We start from the raw sequence: 9,563 nt of genomic DNA, 5'->3' as shown, positions 1-9,563 counted from the left end.
GAAAAGAGGTGGGATTGTTGCAGATGGTTTTTTTTGTTTCATTTTGTTTGGGGATTTTTTTAAGAAGTGTCTTTTTTTTTTTTTTGGTAGTTTGGAATGAGGAAGGAAAAATTACATCTCTAGCTTTGGGCCACAGTTCTAGAATGTCTTTCCTGTACTGGCACTTTACTTTAGAAACTGCATTTATTTTACTCTTTGTCATTTTGAAGAGAGATCAGAAAATCTTAAGAACCCGTGTTTCTTCTCTGGACTTCTGCAGGAATCTGGTATCTTGGGGCAGTGGTTACCAAAGCATTTCTTTTTTGTGCCCTCAGTAAAATTTTGTTTGTACATTAAAGGCTGTGCACTATTACTTGGGATAATATGTATCCTTTTTGGCCCTAGGATAGGTTGCCCCAGTTCTTAAGTGTGATTTTTTTTAATGTGTATTCTTGAACATTTCATTGACTTGTTCGTTTCCTTCTCAGAAGTTTTTTCTCCCCCTTTACAGCAATGTGAATATCATCACTTGTTTTTATGTAAGCATTGTTTATGGTGCATCAAGATGATCAGATTTCATCCAAGTACTTCTCTGGTGCTGAGTAAGCCTGGATAGTCAGTCATGACACGTAAAGGCCTGGTCATGTAGGATATATAGTGACACTAGATTTGTCTGTGTCAGTCACAAGGTGAAGCAAAAGAGGAGGATCTGATCATGGATTATCCATGCTTCTGGAAGGGGTCACAGTGCAATGTCCGTTTAAGTAATCTTGACTGGGAGTCTAATCACAGAAAATAATTACTGTCCTTAATTTCATAAAATTTGATGTTGTCTTCTGTATAGGCTCAAATAATTTCTACCACAAACCCTGAGATTTGTTTTATACTGTGTATAAAGTTGCAGAGAAGTGAGGAAATGGGGTTTTTTTGTAAAATAAAAAAGTGTAACCGGTAAAAGTGATGAATTTTCAGACAACTCTTTGCTTATACTGAGGCATACAGTGTAAGCTGTGCAGCTACCATGCTGTTGTGTTGCTGGCAGCATGAGAGTTGTGCAGAACAATATGTATTTGGCAGCTGAAAGGTTTACAGACACAAGTGTCTAACAGCAGCTTCTTTTTAGTTTTGTTGGATTGGAATGAAAGTGCTATACCTGATGTAAGTGACAGCAATTTAGCAATCAATAAAACCTTCCATACAATATGAATTCATGTATTTTTTTCCATTATGGTTTTTATAGTAAGAAGAGCAAAAAACAACTGTATTAAAGTGAAAGTAATTCAGTATCGACATGGACTGTTTCCCATAGCACAGTAACAAATATTTCTGCACATCAGCTGTAATGGGAAGAGAGAAACTATTGACTGCTGTTTTATGCAGAGCTTCCTGTCTGCATGAAGGGATTAGCAAAACAGATACAGAATTGTTCATGCATTTTCTCTAGCGTGTTTTTATAAAACAAAAAACCACTTCTGGAGTTAAGTATGAGTTCTAGGATGAGCTCTGGGTGAGAGTTTTGTGACAGGATCATCCCTTCGGTGTTACTGTCTTCCTATTGCTGCTTTTCTTGAATCTGTGTGGGATAGGCTCATGTTGCTTAAGTCAGTAACATGTTAACTTCTTTCTGGTGCATATTAGCACCAGGGTTTTGTTAACCTTTCTTTAGGGTTTTTGTTTGAATATAATGAGTACACAAGCCCCAAACTTGTATCTAAAGCATGGATTAATTGGAGGCAATCATCTGCAAATTAGAACTCAGCAGTAAAATAATTGAGGTAAATGTCTGTCTCATTGCAAGGAAGGTTGAAATCACTGACAAGAAAACTAGTTGAAGATGCTTGGGAAATTTATATTGTGCTGGGTTTTTTTTTTTTCTTTCTTCAAAAAACCTGCACACCTTCCCCCCTGTGTTTGAGAAGTGCAGGTAATGTGTGAAATGCTCATTTCTGCCAATGTGTTTTTGCAGCCTTTGCTTTACTTTTTAGGGAGAGCATGTCTGCAAGATGTGTCAGCTTTACTCTTTCAACTCCAATAACAATTTTTGAGTTTTTAGATGCTGCAAATGTCTTTTTTTCCCCAGGTGATGCATCACTAAGAGAAGGGATGAAGGGTTAAGTACTTCAGAGCAAGGTAGAGTCAAGGCAGCATCAGTATGAATTATGAGAACCAAAGGCTACACATAGAGAAAAATAAGACTTCCCAGAGACCAGATAAGAAAACTGTAATTAATTGAAACCTCTCAGGGAGGTGAAAAGGATAGTGGAAGAATTAAGACTAAAGGAGACTAGAGCTATGATGTCTGAAAGGAAATATTTGAAAACTTGCGACATGTGCCTGGCAGGCTGGAGTAGAGGAGGTATTTCTGGATTAGAATGGAAAATGAAGGAGCAAGAGTGTGTTAATGGGGTGCAGCCAATGGGGAAAATGAAATTGTGGGCACCTTGATGCAAATAAATCTTTTTTACAGCAAGCTATAAATGCATTTCTGAAAAGTGCAGGTCTTGTATGTATCTACATGTTCCAGTGCCCTCATGCTCCAAATTATAACAGCATACTACAGAAAACTCAGTGGCAGGTGAAGAATTGTGGACCACTGCAGAATGATAAGTCTGGAGAGATTTGCAGTTGCACTGGGATTTTCACTGAGGAGGTGCTTGCAAGCACAGTTCTAAACAAGGCTTAAAAGTAAAGTGTGAAGTGTGAAGCCAAAGTTTGCATGATTAATATCTTTAAAAAAAGGCTATTTTTTTTTTAAGATATTTGAATGTAGGGATTACCTTACAACACTGAGTTTGTTTTCTGACAGGTAAGTGGTGAGCTGAGGAATGAGAAGTGGGTTTATAGCCGCAGAATATCATGCTGAGAGGATGCATTGCTATTGGGAGACTGTTGTGATAAGTAAGAGTGTAGCTTGTGCAATCAGAAAAACCTTTGTGCTGCATCCAAAAGTGGGTTTTTTTTGTTTGGTTTGGTTTTTTTTTTTAATGGGAAAAGACACTACAAATCATGACTTAACTATTTCCAAGTAAATCCCCTTGACAAGCAAACTTCCTGCACTGACAGCTAGAGATCTGCTCTCAATAAAGCAGCAGTATAGATTATGAATATAAGAACTCCATACAAAAATTTGAGCATGGTTCAGCTGCCAGATGAATCACATTTCATATCCTGTAGGTATATTAATTCTTTCCTGCTCATTCAATTTCTTTTCTTCCCATGCAACATGGTAATGAGCATGTTTCTTTTAAAGAAAGCTTGGCAATGCAAACTGACTAGAATCTATTAATTCTGTTAATGACTTTGTTCTATTTGGAGCTGAAAATCCCAGTGAAGGAGTTTTGTGTTGCCCTAAATCAAACTTCAACAGGAAATTAGAAAGTAACTAGCAATCAATCACAGTAGCTAAATGAAAGCATAGATAAAATTGCTTGCTGCTTACATAAATTATTGTAGTGGAGTGCATTTTTTTTGTTTTCCTGGGCTGACCTGATTGATTATTTTTGGTTCTTTGAATTTTTTTTTGTTAGATTTTGTTTGTTTTTTAATTTTTAGGTGAGTTTGTAAATGTCCTTTAATTATATGAGAGCAAAGAAAATTGCTCCTGTGTTTCTGCAGTTTTAGTTGCCATGCAGTTGCCAGTTCAGTGATGCAGTTTTTCTGGAGTGATTGTAATAGAAAGATTTGCTTAAAATGGCGCAGTGAGTTTCAAAGATTCACATACTGAAGAGAAGGACCACAGCCCTGTGTAACATAGCCCTGTGTCAGTGCGAGTTTAGTTTTGTATTCTCTCACAGGTTTCAATTTCTCAGTTTTTGTTCTTGGGAAACTTTAAGGGTGAAAACACTGCTAAGAAATTGGAAGCTATCTCTAGCTCATATCTCCAGCGTGACTAATTATGATCTGATAACTCCTTTCTTTTTTCCCTTTTTCCCCAAACTTGTCCTGGCTTTCTTCCATCAACAACATCCCTGAGGAGCCTGTGAGATCCTCAGCTGTTCTGGAGAGCTTCATGTTGGCCAGGTGCAGTGAGCAGTGCTATCGATTGCTCTTTCAGGTCCCTGTGTGGTTCAGCCTTGCTGCATCAAACATTGACAGAACTATGCAGGGGGAGTGTTTTGTGGTGGGAAGTTGTTCCTGGAGCCAGAAAATACTGACTGAATTACCTGATGTTGATAGATAATTGTTCTGCCTCCATCCTCCCAGTTCCTCTCACCCTACTTGATTTTTCTTGAGAAATCATAGTAGTAGTAGTACAGCACACTGTGTATAAGATGCACCGCTGGTTGCTAACAATGCCTCACACTGGTTTTAACAATAAAATATGATAACAGTTTTCATTCGTAACAGAAAATAGGCAGGCGGTAAAGCCTGAGGTTGAATGAGGCACACACACAGGAAACCTAAACCAAAGTGAGGAAGGTGTTCAAGTAAATCATGCCTGGGTTTTTCTCTTTTTAACATGTTCAGCTCAGGAGTGTGCCCAGTAATAGATACTAAAACTCAGCATTCCACTGAGAAACATTCAGTCCAACCTGGCTGACTGTCCTGGCAGAGGCTTTGTATTGGTGAAGCTGAGCAGGGGATATTCTGGTGGAGGAATGCCAAAATTGCTTTGAGTGAAAAGCTGTCCTTGTGATGACAAAATGTCTAGCTTTTTTCTGTTTCACAATTCCTTATTTTCTTAAACCCCATAAATAGTTGCTGTGAATAGCAAACAGATCTAGTATTGCAAGTAATAAAGAACTTTAAATTGTGGTCAAACTTCTAAATTGTCTTAAAATGTTGGCCTCAGGGATATTCCAGGACATACAAGTCTCATGATAACACAGTACCTATAGAGAAATAAAACAAAAAGTCACAGGCAAGGAGCCATTACCTATAATGGTCACAAGTAGAAAATGGGAGAACTTCCTACTCTGGAGGATATTGCATCTCCATACACATCATCCAAAACAAAAAGCCTAAATGTTATTGCTCTGTTCAGAGGGAAGACAGAAAGGATGGCAAGGTGAGGTGTGTTTATAAAATGAACAGCCAGAACATAAATGTGTGCTGTTCTGTAAGTGTGTGTCTTACACCCTGCTTATACTCTAGCAGTTAATTTGAAACAACTCTGGTGATAACTGATACCTGTGTGGAGAGGTGTGCGGGATGTGACAAACAGAACTAGGGATTTTCTGCAGGACACACCTCACAGTTAACCACTAGGAGCCAGCATGTTTTAAAATAACACAGCTGTTGTCACTCCCCCCTCAGGGCAATACTGTGTTTTCACACTGTTTTCCTTGCTTTAAGACATGTCAGTTCTCACTTTTTTTAACGTGGTGCTTTTCTCTAGTGTAGACAGGACCAAAGTAGTATGTGGCTGAATTTAGAAATACTCCTGTACAAAGAATACACTTACACTTTGCTCATCCTCTTTCCTTTTCTTTCTCTTTTTTTTTTTTTCTGAAAGGTTTTCCTGTATGTTCACACATGCAGTTCACATGAAGTCACTTCTCTCTTTCAGTAAAAGGGGAACATTATGCAAGAGAGAATAAAGGTAATGTTCCCTGAGAATGTTACCTTGGAAAAAATTTAAATGTCTTAGCCTCACATTTGATGATAAGTAGTTATAGTCAGCTAAGCCTCCTGCAAAAATGCATTTGATTCTCAACTTTTTAAATTAATTTTCACTGCTTTTAGTTTTCCTTAGACTGCTGTAGTTTCCCCCTGTGCTGAGGCTGATTGAGTGGTCAGCATAGTGAGATGCTGCTTTCCTCCTTCCTGTGCACACTCTGTCCTTCCTCTTTCTCAGCCTGTCCCTTCCAGAATGGAGGGAGGTGGTGGGCAGAGACACAGCCACATCACTGTCCTCCCATCCCAGAGCTCTGCCCCTTCTTCCACTCCTACCAAAAGCCTCCTTGTTGGCTCCTGAGCAGAATAAAATAATCTGTTGTTTCCCTCCTGAGCCCCAGAGACCATCAGAGAAGTGAGTGTATTACAGGGGAAGAAGAAATGGATTTCTTGATGCCTTAGAGGTTAGAAAGGGATCACATGCTGGAAACCAGGGAGTCGTGTTTATAGGGTCCTGTCTTCTAAAATTCACTGCAGAGTTTGTACAGATTCTAAAGCTGTTTTGCTGACAACTGTTGTTTCTCCTGTCTGAAAGCATCACAATAATAAGAATAATGGTTGTGATCTATTATTTGCCACAACTATAAGGCACACTGAGCATGGAGTTGCATTTTTTATATTTTCCTCCAAATAGCTTTGTATGCTTTTTTTTTTTTTAATTTGAAATGGGACTGAGAAGTGTCACTGATTCACTCCATTGGATTTCTAAATTTTGTTTGGCAAGGTCAATGCAGTTTGGGAAACAGAAATTCTACAGCTGCTTTGCTCATTGCCTCCCTGCAGTGATCATTGTCCCTAGCAAATATACAGCCTGAGCAGTAACTAAGCATAGCACAGAAATAGATCCTGCCCCATGGTGCTATGTTCCTGTTCAGGGGCTGGCTGACTAGTTGCTTGAAAAGCTTGTTTCTTACAAATCTCTGGGGCTTGCTAGGATGGTTTTGCATCCAGACCATTGGTCCAAATATTAGTATTGAAGGATTTTTGCTACTAAAACCAAAATGTTTCCTACGAGGCTCAAGGTGGTGTAAGTCTACCAGCCCTGGGGGCCATGTGTCAGTTTGGAGGTTTTTGCACAGGTACTGAGGTAGACCCAGCCTGTGCTGCTCCATCCATGTCCCACCTCTTGCCAGCCTTCCTTAGGAACTAGTGGCAGTGACAGCTACTTCAGCAGGGCAGTGTCAGCTATTTGGAAATGTGCCAGCTCTTTGGGCTGTTTGCTGCCTGATCATCCGTCCCCACCAGCACACACTACCAAAACCTGGCCATGCAAACCCCGAACAACCATCTACTTTTCACCCTGGATATTAAACTTGGAGAAGATAAAGCATATGCACATTACTGAGGAAATAAATTTTGGGAAGCTAAATTTGCAGTTCCTTTTTCACATTCTTTTCTCCTTTTAAATCAAGACGTGAATGTTGTGCACTGTGTGTATGGTGACCCTTGCTGTTGCATCCCATAACAGAAGGAGGGAGAGGAAGTGTTCTTGTATTTGCTCTGCTCTGAAGTCTTCTTTGTCTTTCCAAAATTTTTTCTTTGGCATTTTTTCCATATCTGGCTCATTGAAGCCATGCATTTGTTTTCCATTAGTTGCCTTGGTTAATATGATGAGTTTCTTTATTATTATTTTTAAATACTGCATTTGAAAAAATGCACTCATTCAGTGGTCTGATAAACTGGTGTTATTTGCTGTCTTTGCCTCATGTCCTTCTTTTCACTCATTTTCCTTCATTTTCTCTTTAATTCACATCTTTGAGCCAGCTTTGGTCATGCATACATCATTTAATGTGTTTTTATGGGTGTGGTACTGCATTTAGAAACCCCCAGTGTGAACCCCAGCCTGCTGTGAACTCTGCCCACCTCACCTGTGTGCTGGGAACAGGACACTGCAGGTACCAGGGACAAGATGGTGAAAAGAGCAAGGTGTGCTTAAGAAGCACTAACATTTTTGAAATATCTCTCTTGGCTAGTTGATTCACTTTCCATCTCTTTACATTTTCCACATCTGTTCTGGGCTTCTCCTTTGACAGAAGGAAGTAGAAATAAAAAGAGCATGAGAGAATAAGTATTGAGAAGTAACACTGAAGTAAGATTTTTCACAAGCTTTTTGTGTCCTATAAACCTACCACAGGAGTAGAGCCATAGCATCAAACCTCCCAAATTTCATACTATAAAGCTTCCTCTATCAAACCCTGATTTTTCCTCTTATCCTTTAAGTAGAGATTTAAGCCAACAGATAAGTCTTGAGTCTTGCCTCAAAAACCGAAGGTAAATAAATCCATCCAGCATACACTGGCAGAGAAATTTAAAAGTTACATTGTCCTCATGGCTGCATTTTCTAAAATGTCTTTTCTCTGCCAGCACTTTTGGTCATAAGCCCTCTTCAGCAGATTCTGCAGTCATATTTATGCCCTCAGTCTGTACTAGTCATAACAGGGGAGGTGATTTCTACCACATTGAATGGCTTTGTATTTCAAAGTATAATCAGTTACAATCAGTACATATTTATTGGGGTGAGGCAGCCAGAGAGACTGTGCTGGGCATGCTGGGATGGGGTGTTTCAATTAATTCTGAAATGTTCTAACTGCATTAATGTACTGCTTCTTTCTTTCATGACCTTTCCCATCTCAGAAAGTGATGAACTGAGAGATCAATATTTGTTCTGTCTAAACACCTGTTTAAAATTCCAGTTTGAATAATTTTCTCGTTGTTGTGCCTTTGCCTTTTCTCTGTGTTTCTTCAAAGGGGGAAAAAATCCCCAGGCTGAGAAATTAGCCGAAGAGTTTTGTCTCTCTAGCAGGTCAAAAAATGTGAAGTGGCTTCTGAACTTGGGCACACAAAAGCTCCCTGCATTGAATGGCTGCTTTAGATGTAGGTTTTGAAGAGAGAATTGCATCTCCCAGCACTCTGGTGAGGCTTTTTAATATGTTAATTGATGGGCAGAGAGAAAGCCAGGCATGAGTTTACAGAGGAGTAATTTAGTAGGAAATCAAAGTCTCCCAAGAGAGAATTTTAACATTCTTCATCCTCCCCCCAAAGATGCTTACTTTCCCAGTTATCTTCACCTCTTGGGGAGTTTTTTGCCTGTGATCAGCAGCAGTTTGATGTCCCTGGATGAGCCATATTGCTGTCCATGACTTCAGTGCATGGGAGAACTGCCTGCAATCCCTGGTAGTCACCCATGTACCTGCCTGGCCTCCATGCCTGGGCCAAAGGCAGCCCTTGGCAGGAGCCTGCCTACATCCCAGCCTGTTGTGATTCACTGCCCGGTTTATTGGTGCAAATTGAGGCAGCTGAGGTTAACTCACAGAGGTGTGAACTGGAGCAGATGAAATGCTGGCCTGCATCTTGTCCTGTGGCTGAGGGGCATCAACCTGTGTGGAGGAGCAGCAGAAAGCGGTGAGAGGAAAGGCATAACTGCTGCCAGGATGGCTAGGCATCCTCTCTGAACACATTTGTCTGCCCCAGTTTAATCACCCTGGTGCTCAGGTCATTGCCCTTTTACTCACTGAGAAGAGTTTAGATGCATTTCCCCATCCTCAACCTTTCCACTTTGCCATTTATTCCTTCCTTCATGATTAACTGTGCTTGAAATTGGACACAGAGGCATGTACAAGTGGAAAACCAAAGGAGAAGTCCCAAGCTGTGCCGTTGCTATTAATGGCAGGGCTAGCAGCCAGCGACTTCACTTGGTTATGCCAAACCCAGATTAGACAGTACAAACCCTGACAATTTTCTGAAGAAATTATTCAAAGTCTATTTTCTAGTGGGGCGACAAGACTGCATTTTGCATGAAAAGAATAACTTTCTTGAGCAAACACAGAGCATCTGCCTAATATATATGTCCAAGAAAATGTAGGCAAAAAATGTTCATTTTGGAACCTAGTGGATGAAATTTTGTCCCTTTGGAGTAAATGGGAGATCTGCCATTGACTCCACTCAGGCAGGCGTTTCACCCGATACTT

The sequence above is a fragment of the Passer domesticus genome, chromosome 4 (genome assembly GCF_036417665.1).
Source record: "Passer domesticus isolate bPasDom1 chromosome 4, bPasDom1.hap1, whole genome shotgun sequence".
Taxonomy (NCBI): Eukaryota; Metazoa; Chordata; class Aves; order Passeriformes; family Passeridae; genus Passer; species Passer domesticus.
This window is presented reverse-complemented; position numbering follows the sequence as displayed.